Below are 14989 nucleotides of genomic sequence, written 5' to 3'. Positions count from 1 at the left end.
GCCTCGAGATAAGTTAGAAAGTCTCTTTTCCCAGCCCGGTGGTCGAAGAAGGAGTCAGACTCTTCATTTCTAGGTCTCAAGGTTATTTATTGTATTTTATCTATAATTTTTTTTTTCTCCTGTCCAGCTGAGGTCCGCTTAGCACGACAGTCAGAGGCACTCTGGCCACCTCCGGGCAGTGTTATACTTTTTATACTAAAAACTCCGTGTGCAATATTTACAATTACTTTTCAATACCAATCACTTATGTTAGTGATCTTCTAAACCAATCTGTAAGTGCCAACATCACAGCAGAAGATGGAGGCCAAGAAGAAGAAGGAGAAAAGCTGGACATGCCCAGATTCTTCCATCTTGCTCCCTGAACCCCCATTCTAAAAACTTCAAAAATCTATTTTTCACTCCATGATAAATTCACTATCATTCTACTTAAACTTTCGTGGCTTGTAATTCTTCATATAAGGTTGGTAATTGTTTTTTCCAGGGGCTAAATCTGAGCCCCCTGGGCAGGGGCTCAAGTCCTCCAGGGCAGCCAGAGGAATTTCCTGGGTTCTGACACCCAGCAAGAGGGGTTTAATGCTCCTGCCTTCATGACTTAGCACCAGTTTTAGGGATAGATGTGCTTTCTCCCAAGCAAAAAGATCATTCATAGTCATCAATTCTCTGCCCTTTGCTGAACTTCCTCAAGCTGAATTCTGCAGTAGCTGTATTGCTGCATGTGTTGCTGCAATTCCTTTTGCTGCTGCTACCCATGGGCTTGAGCCTGCTTGTCCCTGTGGTATTCTCCTTCTACCATGAACCTGGTTTAAATCTTCATCTAAGTCTTCAGCTTGCAGCACTTTCAGAGAGCTGTCACCTTCCTCCTTGTTTCCAGCCTGTCTGCAAGCTCCTCTGGCCCTTCTTCACTGCAGCTTTCACCTTTCTTTTCACCAAGCCATGACCCTACGCCTGCTTGGCAGCCCTTTCCCCTCTCTTGCTTCTCTCTAGACACCTTCCAAACTGTTCTCTGCCAGGCACTGTCAGCACTGCTGTCTGCTTCTGCCAGCTGACCTCTGCCTTTCATCCCTGTGAAGCCAAAACACCTGAAAATGTGCTCATTGTCATTGCCTCCTCTCTTTTATTCTTTCCCCTCATGTTTTCATGTTTCAGTCCCAGCTGTATCCCTTACTCAATAGCTCATTCTGAGACACAAAGAGTGACAAGCCATGCCACCTAAAGCATGGGTGAGGATCAGGATGTCCCTGCAGCTCCAGGGCTGTGAATTAGGGTCTGATGCTCTGCTGCTTGATCTCAGGCAGGTAACTGAACCTTCCCATGGCTTTCTTTCCCCCTTTCATCTGTTCTCTGTATTTCAAACATAAGCTGCCCAGTGCAGGACAATTTCTTCATCTCTTGGTGGTAAGGTGTCAGATTCAAACAAGTCCTGGTTTTGTAAAATTGAAATCTAAGGCCTGATAAAATTTGAACCTAAGGCCTGATAACAACACGAATAATAATACAGCATATAGCACTTCTGACAGAGTTCTTTGCCAAATGGATATTGTGGAATTGAAGTGATGCTTTCTAGTCTTTTAAACATTAAGCACCCACAAGCCTGCAGCTGCCTCCAGGCCAATTTATTTCAATTCCACCTCATTTTCCTGTGAGATACTCCATGAAATTTAGTGGCAGTATGTGACAAAGGAGCTAGAAAAACGTTTTGGTGCAGAACAGCCACTGGGCCATCCAATATGCTTGATGTGCTTTATTCAGAGATATGTCATTAGGTATTGAAAATTTATGGAGAATTATACCATTTTGTGATGTGTCTGCCTTTCCCTTCTCACTGGTTGGGTTCCTTTGGGCTTACTGGAGCATTTAGCAAGGAGGAGCTTGCCCTGCCAATCGATCCAAGAGCTCCTCTGCCTCATGGTACAAGGAGTGTTAAGTGAGGTGGAAAGCACATGTTCTTTCTCTGTGAGGATCACTGTTTACTTGTCACTTTCTCAGAAAATTTTGCAAGGATTGCATGTGTTAGAAATGTCTGAAGGCTTTGGAAAACAAAGCAAAGCTATTTTGAAATGCTATCATTTAGACTGGAGGGTTTCTCCATAGTGATGGAACTTCACTACTAGATAGCAAGGTAGTTCACAGCTGACAGAGAAAATAAAGTTTAGAGTCCCTTTGGTATGTGGTCGTCCAGGTCTCAGTAACATCAACTGCACATGAGTTGTCCTGGTATCATTCAATATTTTGGGCTGGGACTGTTAAAGGTTATCTAGTCCTAGCCCCTGCAATGAGCAGGGACATCTTCAAGTAGATCAGGCTGCTCAGAGCCCTGTCCAACCTGACCTGGAATGTTTCCAGGGATGGAGCATCTACCACCTCCCTGGGCAACCTGTTCCATTGTTTCACCAACCTCACTGTAAAAAAGGAGACAATACAAGGTGCTGGACAGAGGGCAGCATAAGCATGCCTTTCCAACCACTGAACAGTCAAAGAAGTGCAGGAGGTAAGAGAGGTTAACAGAAGGACTCAGCTTTCTTTCACAGTCCCTTGATGCTAGGCCTTTTTCTCCAGCAGATCCTTCCAAAGCACCACTGGCACCACAGAGGAGAGCTGACCTCAGGCAGCACCAGCCACTGCCATGTGCAAACCCTTTCCACTCGAAGCAGAGCTGGGATGCCTCCCCTCTCTCATGAGATGCCATCATGAGGTGGGACAGAAGACCCTGTTCCTGCTGTCAGTGCCACCTGTGTGAGGCATGTTCTCAGTGCTGATGCCATGGGGTCCAGCACAGAGCTGGCCGTGTCAGGGGGCTCAGGCTACCACCTTAAAGCAACAGCTTGGCTCCCATGGAGTCCAGCTGCCAGATTCCCACTGCAGTCTGCAGACACTGGCTTTGACCCTTCCTGGAGCAAATGCACTGAGGCACAGCCCCTTGCAAGGCCAGCAGCTGCCAAACCCCTTTCCTTGTCCTTGCTCCCAATGCTGACCATTCCCTCTCAGAGCCCTGTGTGGCTCAGACACAACACAAGGTATGTGACATTTGTTTGCCAGCGTTTTCCAGAGACAGCAGCCACTCATGTGGCTGCCACCTCCATCCTGGCAGCCTGCAAGCCCCTTCCTGACACATTCTTTCATCAGAAGGTTAAATGCTGGTCAGTGCAGTTAAAATCTGGGATGTGCTGCTAAAAGAAGCAGCATTTGCTCTCTGTCTGCCACTCCCCATCTCCTTTGTCTTCAGTAGGAATTGTTTAATGCCCAGGAGCAGCAATGAGGGGCTGGGTGTTGGTCTCACAGCTGGAGAAAGGCCGCTGCCTAGGCTGAGCTCTGCCTTTTGATTCCCTTGCTGTTGGATCTATTTTTATTCCAGATGAGCAAATAGTCTCTTGATGTATAATAGAAATGAGTGAAGACATAGTTCTTACCCTAGGATCAGTCTCTGAATTCAGGTTTTTGATCAGCACATGAAGGGGCAGACAGGAGGTGAAGAAGGGGACATCACAGGACCATAAGGGTCCTGAGGAAGCCCACCCATCTTTGTGCTGGTTCCATCAGTACAGGAAGGGCAGGGATTTTGACTCTGCTCATCAAAGGTGAAGGCAAGTAAATTAAATTCATTCATTTATAATTTGGGCAGTAATTTTACTCATTCCCCACCAGGAGCCTGGAGCCCCAGGCAGGGTAAAGTGCTCACTTTTATTCACCATTCTAGCACTGATCCTGGTTCAAAGACAGCTTACTTTTAGGTTTTTTCTCTTCATTTTTCAACTTAATATTACAGAAAATGGCTCGACAAAGTCCTGTCTAGCCAGTACCCTGGAGATGAAACCAGCTGTACTTCAGGGAGACACAAGCTCATGCTTTCCTTGCCCCACAGCTGTGGGACTTTGTGGCTGTGCACTGAGACCCCCTTGGTGGCACCTCTGAACCTCCTGGGTGTGCATGCCCCCTTCACTGCACCTTGGGGGCTCCTTGGGGGGTCATGGGGGGAAGTGCTGTGCAAACACTCCCCAAGGGACAGTCCCCTCCCACCCCAGGTGCTTCGGGACAGCGGACTGCAATATGCAACAAAGCAGAAGGCGGCAGCAAAACCATCTCCTTTGCTGCACAGGGTTAAACTCCTCTCCATTTGTCCTCTTCACCATAAAACCTCTGTTAGAAAATTTTGAAGGTGACTTAAGAGAGACCTCTGCATTCAATAGGCAGATTTGGGCAGAGATTCCTGGTAGCTGCTGAGGGAGGAAAAGAAAAGTGTAACCACAAGCAGCAGGAGACCACAAATCAATATTGCCTACCCAGGGGAAGCAAAGTGGCCGGGGGGACAAGGCAGGGTGAATGACTTCAAGACAGAGCCTGGGGTCTGGTTGGAGGAAGGTTTCTGAACCGAGAGGGAAAGTGGCACAATCTTGGTGTTATGCCAATCTTATGATGCAACACAAAAGTTACCTTTCCTTCCTTTTGAAACTTACTTTTTCTTAATTATTTGCAAGGAGAAAGGTAGGGAAAGTAGACTGTTTTGGCCTACATCTGGCAAGCTGCAAAGCTGAACCATTAAATCTATAAATGCAGATTGCTTAGGGGAGCTGGTGGCTGCAAGCTCGGTGCCCTGCTCATCCCTGCACAAGCCAGGCTTGTGCTCACACGTCAGCTTGCACGAAACCAGGAGTGGCATGGTGACTTGGTCTGCAGCAAACCTGAGTGCTGGAAGCTCTGACACTCCCCAGGGGCTCAGGGCTGCTGACTTAGAGGAGCATTTCTGTTTGTCAGATTGGAGAAGTCCAGTCACAGGCAGCAATGTGGCATCTTATTGCTCAATTAATTCATCTTATTTGTTAACTCTTACAGAAGGAGACAGATCCTGGAAGGACATAGGCTCTGACAGGCAGGGAGCAGCCAGAAGCCCTGCCATCACAGTTCCTGATGCTGCAGTTACAGCACAGGGCTGTGGTTAACATCCCCATCACGGTTAGAGGGCATGGTTATGGTCTTCTGCTGCAGCAAGCAGGATCTTCAGCACTAAATTTGGATTCAAGGGAGGGGAAAATGGCACTGTGGAAAGAGGGCTCTGGCGGGAAATGATGGAGAAATACTAGCACAAGCTCCTGTCCCCTCCCTGGGCTGCTGCTGCTGCTGGGGTGATTTATGAGCTGGTTTATGGACTGAGACATGCAGGAGTGATTGCCTGTTCCTCTGCAGTGCAACACAGGCTGCAGCCAGCAGCAGATAAAGAACTGCTGTGCAGTCCCCATGGCTGGAAAGAGACAGACCCCCACTCCTGACCCCCAAGAGACCCACCCTGGGGTCCTCCTCCAGGATAACATCCAGCAGGCACAGCAGTCATACCCTGGCTTCTCACAGCTAGTCAGGGCTTGAAAAACCATATTCACAAGGCATCTGCAATATTCAAGGGTCAGAACTGCTCCTTTATAAATCAAGTGCAGCGACTAGCTGCATCTGCCCAATCAGAGTTCCCAAGGAAAAAAAAGTCTTTTTGTCTGGAATTAATGTTTGAGAGTTTGCTTTATAGTTCTAAGTCAATATCTTTAAATGCTTTGCAAAAGAGCAATGGAAGAGAAAAGCTCTGCAAACTGGCCATGCATATTAAAAGCCTCATCCTTCAGCAGTCTAAAGCCAAGTAATAATCCACTCAGCTCTCACTTATTTCAAGCTTCCATTGCTTTTAAAACAAAATCATCAGAATATTTGGAAGCATTAGACAGTCCAGTATCTCTGACTGAACAGGTCACAACCTGCAAACTTTCCTAAAGCCCCGTGTGTGGCTGATGTGAACATTCCCCACCTCCTGTCGCTGTTCAGGGCTGTGTGCTGGGATTGGAGTCTGTGTCAGCCAAGGACAGCTTTTGGGATCAGATCAGTGGCATTTTGTTCTGGTCTTGCTTTGCCACAATAAACACAATCATTACAATCAGCATTATCACCCTAGCTATTTATTAATGTTATTTGATTTACAATGATAATTTGCATTATTGCATGAGTGCTTCTTTCCATTCCAAGCAGCCACATTGGATCAGGAAGATCTATTGGCAATCAGGCTGCCCATTTGAACCGACTCCCTCTTGCTAGCAATGGCAGTGCCAGTCCAGCTGCCTGCCTGCTGGAGACACCAGCAATTTCCTCAGCTGTGTGTTTCCTCACTTCACTTATCCAGTAAATGGATTTTCACCAGGAAGCCAAGGAACAGGTGGGCTCCCACCTGAGCCTGCTGCAGTTGCACAAATGTGAATGGACAGACACAGCAAAGCCACGACAAAAAGCAGGGAGTGTCTGGGACAGGTACAGTCCCAGGCAGGGGAGAGCTGGAGGAATGCGGATTTCTTCACCCTGGCTGTGTGCAGGGCTGAAAGGAGGGAGGGACAGGAGAGAAGCCTGGCTCTGGGCAGTGGGATTTGGCTCAGAGGCAAGGGGAGTAGGCTGAGGTAAGATGTCACCATCCCTTTGCTTACCTCATTTCTTTGAAAGGGCAGCTGATGATAGAACTGCAAGGAACATTTGTCTGTAACTCTATCACTGGTTTCCATGGAAAATATTGTGTCACAGGGGAGTTTATGAATTCAAGGCAGGAAAAAGCTGAAGAACCAGAGAACCTGGGTAACAGGACTGGAAAAGGCAGGTCAGGGACTGTGCCTGTGCCTTTACCAGCGGGCTGTGCACATGATCAGTGTGATTGTACACTCCTACCCCAGCTGCACGGTTGCACAGACAAACAGCGTTTCCAGCAGGCTACAACGACAAGGCCACGAATTCTTTTCATAAATCCTCACCCTTGCGAAGGTCTGTGCCCAGATCAGCCCGTGGGCTCCCGGCACCTCCCTGAGGCAGCCCGGCGCCCCAGAAGCCGGCACGGCTCCGGGCCCGCGGCACTAGAGGGCACTCGGGTTATTTTCTCCACCGAGCCTTGACTTAATATTCACAACATGCGCCGCGCTCTAGGGGCGGGTTGGCAATATTCTCTTACGGCAGCAGAGGGTTTTTTTCAGCTGTTTTGCAGGGAGCGGGAGCGATCACAAAGGCAGCTGCTGTTTTCTGAGGGGATGCCACAGGGGCTGCCGGCAGCGCCGGGAGCGGGGCGTGCGCGGCGTGGGCTGCTGCGGCCCCAGGGGTGGGAGCGCGTCCTGCCTCAGCTCCGGGTGGTGCTGGGGAGAGATGGGTCCTGGACCTCATCCTGTTGCACCTCCAGGGTGTGCTGGGGGAGAGATGGGTCCTGATCCCGCATCCCGCCTCACCTCCAGGTGGTGCTGGCCTAGAGATGGGTCCTGGGACCTCATCCTGCCGCACCTCCAGGTGGTGCTGGCCTAGAGATGGGTCCTGGGACCTCATCCTGCCGCACCTCCAGGTGGTGCTGGCCTAGAGATGGGTCCTGGGACCTCATCCTGCCGCAGCTCCAGGTGGTGCTGGGAAGAGATAGGTGCTGGACTTCATCCTGCCGCACCTCCAGGTGGTGCTGGGCAAGAGATGGGTCCTGGGACCTCATCCTGCTGCACTTTCAGGCGGTGCTGGGGAGAGATGGGTCCTGGGACCTCATCCTGCTGCACCTCCAGGGTGTGCTGGGGGAGAGATGGGTCCTGACCCTGCATCCTGCCTCACCTCCAGGTGGTGCTGGGAAGAGATGGCCCCACAGGGTGTTCCGTGAAGTGTGCACTCCCAACCTTCCAGAGATCCAAATAAAATAAGAGCACTGACACATCTGAAGCTAGATGCCCAGTGAAGGATGAACTGGCATCGTGGGGTTTTGTTTTCAGCCTCTGCAGCAGATTGCTAATGCAGCAGGGAATACACTTCTGTAGGGGCCTAGAAAGGATCCTGCAGAAAGAGATGTGAGTGGTGATCTGCATAGACCAAGGGGCTGCACTTGGTGCCTTGTTTGGATGGGCTTTTTTCCTCTATTTTGACCTGACACTAAGGCTCCTGATGTCCTGTCCTGCCACTGCCCACACGCATGGGGCACAGCTCCAGGGATCAAGGCTGCGAGAGAGGGCCATGGAGGGTCACAGCTCCAGCTGATCAGATCCTCCCTGACTCAGGGATACACAACCTGTGGCAAATTCCCTGGTGCCTCCTCCACCCAGGGCTGGAAACAAAGCTTTTGCCTTCCCCCCAGGTGCTGGAGCTGGCACACTGCTGTCACAGGAGGGAGGGTCTCACTGTGACCCTGAGCCTTCCCCAGCAGCAAAGCACATGCCTCGCCTCTGCTGAGGTACATTTCTCTCTCACAAACCACATCTCATTAACAGTAATTCTTTCTAAGCTGTAACTGCCATTCAAATGGAAGTATTTTGCCTTATTTACTGCCACTTTATTTGAGCTAGAGTAGCAGCTAGAGGCTCTGATTGGGACCCCCTCGTGCAAGACATAATGAAAAGATGGTCCCTGCCCCAAAGAGCTTCCGGTTTAATTACAGAATGAGCGACAACAGATGGATGCCCCATACAGACAGGGAGGAGCACAAGGTAACAGGGAGACAATTATGATTAGCTTAACAACCCACGGTCACAGTACAGCAGCTGCCTGCCATTGTCACTAATTGTCACTCCAATTGTTACGAAACAACTCTTGCAGTTTAATCTCAAATTGTTCTCTGTCTCTCAGGGGGACAAAACCCAGATATTTTCCAACAACTTGTGCCTCACCTCTCTACAAAACCATCTCACCAACCCTGAAAATGCAGGACACGTTGCTCCAGCAATGGTGCTTTTAAAGGTCCTTCCCTGCTCCTCTTTGCTTCCCACATGGCCCTGAGACATGACAGCTGTTTCTGTCCCCTCCACTCCTATCCCTGCCTGGTGTTACCATAAAGTGGGTGGAGGAGCTACAGAGAACAGCACCAGCAGGAGTGCAGACAGAGCACCATGCACCCAGCTCACACAGGAGCAAGCAGCAGGAGGAAATCTTGCTGCTGGAGGTCTGGCATGTCCAACCACAGCCTGAGAGTCTAGCCCACCTTTCTTTTTTTCTCTGCTTTTCTCACCACTGTGACTCAGCTACACGTAAGTCCTCACTCCCAGCATCTCTCCTGTGCTCTAACACTGTGACTATTGCAGTGCAAGACCAAATTGTGATTGAAGTAATCATCACAATTTAAGTGGTATTTAATTGAAAACTAGTCCTCTCTGTATCTCTCTTGACTAGGTATTTTCTATGTATTTCTGTATATTTTCTCCTATGTGTTTTTGTGTCTACTTCCAGATTTTGACTGGATTCATGTTCAAAATATTTCCAGGAATCTGGCTTGTCCATGTCAGACACAAATAGACATGCACATATTGCAGGACTTCTCCATGCCCAATGAAAAGAATTAGGGGGTACATCTGGCCACCGAGACTGGATTTCTGCTCTGACTGAGCCCTAGTCAAGCAGAGAGAGTCTCAGGAGACTGAGGCTGCTTCTAAGCCCAGGCCCCACCAGGCACAGCTGCCCTGCCTCCCCCATTTCTACAGCCACCAACCATCATCCCTTCATGCGCACAGGCATGAATCCTTGCAAGGTGAGCTGGCCATGAGGTGACTTGGATCATCCCATCTCCCTTCTCCACACCTGCACATCTTACCTCAGACCAGAAAAAGCAGCCTACAGTGCCTACTGAGTTACACCCTGGCCCTCAAGGATCTCCACTGGAGTGGGGTCATGAGCTCATGTGGCCATGCCAGCTCTCAGTAGTGTCTCCTAGGGAGGAGCAGACCTGTGAGCATTGCCTTTGCTGGGTGCAGTGGTCACTGTGTTACAGGGATCTCAACCCACTCTCTCTCCCTTCCAGGGTTTGCTTTGAGCTTTGGTTTCCTTTGCAGCTCCTCAGGCTGAAGTAGAAGACACCTGTGTAGAAAGCATGGCCCTGGGAGGGAGCATGCACTGGTCTGCACCACAGAAGGCATGGCCCCGAGCTCTCCAGGGCTCAGGGGATTCCTGCAGCACCAAACTGGCTGCTGCAGAGTGGCAAAGTGACAGCCAGCAGTGAGGAACAGAGGCTGGGCTGGCATCTCCTGCTTGTGCTCAAAGACTTCTCCAAAACAGGACCATGAGGCTCTTGCAGCCAACAGAGCCCATGGGGAGCCAGGAGAGGCTCTGGTGGCTGGGCCAGTCTGGGCTTGGCAGTGAGCAGTGGGCTGCAGCCCACCCCCATGTGCCACACACACCAAAACTGCTGGCTGCCAGCACTCTGCTGTGGCTTGCTGTGCCTGGAGATAAGGGGGCTGACAATTTACCAGTATGATGGAGTCTGGGCAGCTGTGAGGGAACTAAATGGGAGCACTTGCACTAAAGCAAAGGTTAAGCTCATGAGTGCTGTGGGCAGCTGCTGGGCAGGCCTGGCTGTGTCCTGCCTGTAAAAGCCATTTCAGGGTACTCCATCCACGCTGCAGTGTTCTAAAAGCAAGAAATAAGTTGCTTGAGCCTTCCAGTGACTCAGATCACTCTGCATCCTTGGATTCTCACATCAGGTCAAGCGTGAATAAATTGTACTTGCTGCTTGCCTAGATATATTGCTCTTGTTGGAACAGCAAACTGCCAGGTTTACTAGCAAGCTGAAGAAAATCTCTGAGATTTTGTTTATATTTTTATCCTGAGCATTAATAACTTGTTATTTATTCCACTATTATTAAAAATTATTAAAGTATGCGAAGATTTTATGGCAGCTCCTGCTGAGTCATTTCAAAGTGGAAAAACTCCTTCACTAAAAATTAGCCCATGACATTTGTTAGCTAGGTTATCTGGGGTTGCATTCCTTTCCTTTTCCTACCTGGTAACTATTGACATGACAAGTACAAGCAAGGTACAAGATAAAGGGTAAATGTAAATTTAAAATAAAGCCTTCTGTGTTGAAAGGTGGGAACTGTGTTCCAATCAATCTGCTGCTACTGTTTTCCTTCTGTTGAAGTGGATATAAGTCAGGGAAAAGGAAGATGCCACAGAATGTGGTGATGTGCTTGCTGCAGCCCAGGCTGCTGAATGAGGTACCTCAGGGCCTTAAAGACCATGAGAGTTGGAAATGATTTGCTGGCTCACATTTTGCACCATATGTCCCCACACTTGAAGCACATACAAAGTGTGCTTGAGCAATTATATGCTTCCAGGATGAAGGCTGGTGTTCCTCAGCCTTTCAGCAACTCTGCTGAGGGAAATGATGACAGAACTTGCAGAATCTGTTGGTTTTTCCTTGTGTTGGGAATGCTGGTTGAACTTGCCAGCCGGCCCAGCAAAAAAGGTAAAAGGCATCAGAGGCAAATAAAGGCAAGTCAGTGTAGAACTTTCAGAGTTCAAAAATACCTGAACAAATCCTGTCAGTGAGACAATATTCCATAAATTGCAGTTAAAAAAAAATGCAGTCAAATAGAGCTGAGGGGGGGAAACCCAACATAAACATGTATTAGGAAGAAAATACTGTTATTTCTGAAGGATGCAGTAATCTGTTTGAGACAGGTCTTGTTAAATCAGTGCTTCAGTGCCTTATTTGCTATGATGAGACAGATGATGTGAAATGATAAGAAGTCTTGCATAACTAATTCACTGCAATATTTCAGAGCTGTTAGTGGGATGATAGCAAGAGAAAATAGAGAAGACATTTTGTGCCAAGATTTTTAAAAGCACTTCATAAAGAGAAAAGTTAAAGATTAATTGACTTCTGGCTGTGGTATAATAATGCAGTAAAGTATTGAGTTAGATAGGCTTAAAAGCAGCTTATGATGGGAGGCTAGGACGTGAGCACCAGCAAGCATTTGATTTTAAGACTTTAATTATCTGTAATGTCTTGTATTTTTAAATGGCTAGGTTGGGATACTGAAATATTAGTTACAAAATTTGCAGGTTAAGACAACAGTCGGATTTAATAAACAGGAAGGGAGCTGGTATGTGTGCAACACAGCTCTGCTCTGAAAGGTGACTGTGAAAATTACAGACTGGAATTTTTTTAACATGGTTCTATTTCATGGAAAAGCAAATGATAGTTTCATAACCACCTGCTCTGCAAACTGAACGGGAGATCCTTGAACGTCAGTGGGAATATTTGCAGAGTTGGGTGCTTCTCAAAGTGAATCAGGGCATCAGGCTCTGACCTGAAGCCAATAAAGGGGAGATGGGTTTTAAAGTTGATGACTAATGTGAAACAATACATCAGGGAGAAGTGCCAAGTTGCAAACAGCACTGTCATGCAATACACTGCCAAGTATTTCTGAGTCCTATTCAGAAAAGTTTTGAGCTCATCAGCGCTGTATGTCACTGCAATAAAGCTGGGAGAAATAATGCTGTTGCTGGGGGTACAGAATGCAGAATCTCTGCCATATGGCCTGTGGTAGGTGCATTCTGCTGAGACTACAGCACAAACCAAATGCAGTAGTTCCACAAATGCTGGTTTAGGACTTGTGTTAAATTGCATGAGCCATGGTAGGTTTCAATTCTGCTTTTCCATTTAAGGAATCTTTAGGATGAAGTAAACATACGTTTCATATAGGGGAGGCTGCTCAAGAATTCAGCTGTTCTGAGTAGTGTGGTTTTTGTCTGGGTGGTGTTTGAGGCTGAGTGACAAGTGTTGAGAGACAGACAAGAAACTCACAGGCCATCCAGATACAGACACAAAAAGTTGCATTAATGGCATAGCCTCAGCAGTCAGGAAGAGAGTACCTGCCTTGTGTGTCCCTGTGTCTGTCCAGCCTGAATCCAGAGAGCTGCTCATTTGGATCAGGGCACTGACTGACATCCCTTCAGGGATGTCAGCAGCAACACTGACTTGGACTATTTTGAGTCCTGTGTTTGGGAAGACCTGGCTAGCTCCCTGGCATGAGGGCTCTGACTCTCTTGAGCATCACAGTTACATTTTACAAGCCTTAAAGAGCAGCTTCTGATGTTCCCACACTCTTGTTTTCCTCCCTTCTCCAAACTGGGCATGCAATTCAGGTCAGTCAACCCTTCTATTATTGTTTCAATCCCCCAAGCCAGTAAAAATAGCTTGTAAAGGCTTTCATGTTATCTCTACCACCCATTTTTTAGTAATTCTGCAGGAACACTGCGCCCTTCTCCCTTGTTGAGCCTGAGCCTTCCAAGTAAGTGTCTTTTGCATCTTTTCTCTCTTTTTTTTTTTTTTAAGCCTGCTGCAAACAGCTCAGCTATCTGGAAAATGTCCACTTACTCTTCACCTTTGCCCACTTCTCTGTTAAGAACCTCATTAAAGTGTTCCTCTGCCTTCCTGCACTTGAATTCTTTAGAACTAAAAGCTTCCATTTTTCTTCTTTATCAGACTCACTCCCACTTCCTATCTTCCCTTCACTGCCACTTTTGTAAAATGCTCACATGCTGTTAGGACTCCTACTCTGCCCCATCATGTCCAGAAAGCCACAAAAGAAATATCTTTTGCTTCATCCTGTCAGCTTTTTGTACCCACTTTCAGCAATATCATATGGCTCTGCAAGAGCTTGAGCTGGATCTTGAATGCAAACAATCAGTCACACAGCACATTAATCCTCAGATGCTTTTGTGTCATCCTCCCCATGTTGGGTGGATCTTGTAGATACCAGGATCTTTCACAACTCTCATACAGCACTCTATCAAGCCCTCAGATTCTTAGCATTTCTGTGATGGCCCTTTCTAGATTTGTGTTTCTCAAAGCCTCTGGGGTATTTCTGTGGCTGCTCTGCATCTACTTCTTCATCATGCAGGTATTTATGCTATCAGCAATGACAGTCAGAGCTCCTCAGGAGCCTGGTGTTCCAGGTTTCTGATTTCCTTAGCAACTGTCTCCTGGTTCTGTGTCTGGTGCTCTCCCTGCACCAGTACCTATGGAATCTGATTTCTACCAAATTTGGCAAAAGCATAAAAATGGCAAAGATATTGTCATCCTGCAAGTTCTGTGTAAATGGGTGATTTAACAGAGGAGAAGCTGCACTTTTACCCTCCCAGAGAGAAAGGCAAGACTGCCTCCAGTCCTTACCTAGTGGGTCTGGCAACCAGCACAGCCAGGACCCTTGTGGCACTCTGTTGAGAACCCACAGGAGGTAGGTGGGAAACAGAAAGGGAGCTGGAAATACTGACATGAATCAGAAGGAATTGGTAAACTTTGGCATACTACAGGGCTGGAGGCTGTGGGAAACACGGGTGGGAAAGGCAGGTACAGGTCTGAGTGCTGGACACAGCAGTTCTGTGGGGTGTCTGGGGGTGCTGCTATGGAAACAACACAGAGAATGAGGAGAAGAATGATGGTTAGTGCACAGGGCACAGATCCACTGGGAAAAGGTTCCTTAGTTCTGCAGCCCATGAACACTCTCCATCCTGGGTCACTACAGGCAAGATAAACAGTGACTTGATCTCTAGAGTTCTGCATCATATCTCTAGGTGTGGCACTCTTAGCAGATCTCATCCCTTGTAACTATTCACAGCCCCAGGACTCTTTCAACATGTGATTGGTTTCTTCCTCTATTTTAGCACTTAGTTCTCTTGCTCATTTCTTATGACAACTTGAGAAAACCACCATGTATCTGGGCAGTTCTTCATGGACTGTTCCTGTTTTTTCATCATTCACTTCTGCAGTGACTACTGACAAAGCAGATACCACACTCCCTTTTTTATCCTGAAACAGCAAATTTATTCACTGAGGGCTTCGAAACTGGTGACTGCTAATAGCCCAGGCTCATCATAATACATGCTCACACTGCATATCCAGCTGGCTTGCTTCTGCTACAAAACAGTGGCTTTGTTCATTTTTAAATGAGAGTGTTCCAGCTTTCTCAACTTTTGCATGGCTGTGATACTCCTCTGGTTGCAATGATGTATTTTTGGGGATGGCCTAACTGCATAGGATCAAAACATTCCACATTCCAAGATCCATTTGAATGTATTGTTGTTAGGTGATTTCCCAATGTGTATTTGAGTTTCACACAAATCAGGGTTTTTATAGGAGAAATGTTCAGCATATGCCCAGCCTGCAGTCTAAAGAACCAGGCTTCTTCACCTGACCACTCTCATTGGTGATGAGGAAAGGAGCCTGCAAACAAAAGCTACTGAAGGATTA

The sequence above is a fragment of the Ammospiza nelsoni genome, chromosome 6 (assembly GCF_027579445.1).
Source record: "Ammospiza nelsoni isolate bAmmNel1 chromosome 6, bAmmNel1.pri, whole genome shotgun sequence".
Lineage (NCBI taxonomy): Eukaryota > Metazoa > Chordata > Aves > Passeriformes > Passerellidae > Ammospiza > Ammospiza nelsoni.
The sequence above is the reverse complement of the archived record's forward strand: the minus strand, read 5'-3'. Positions refer to the sequence as shown.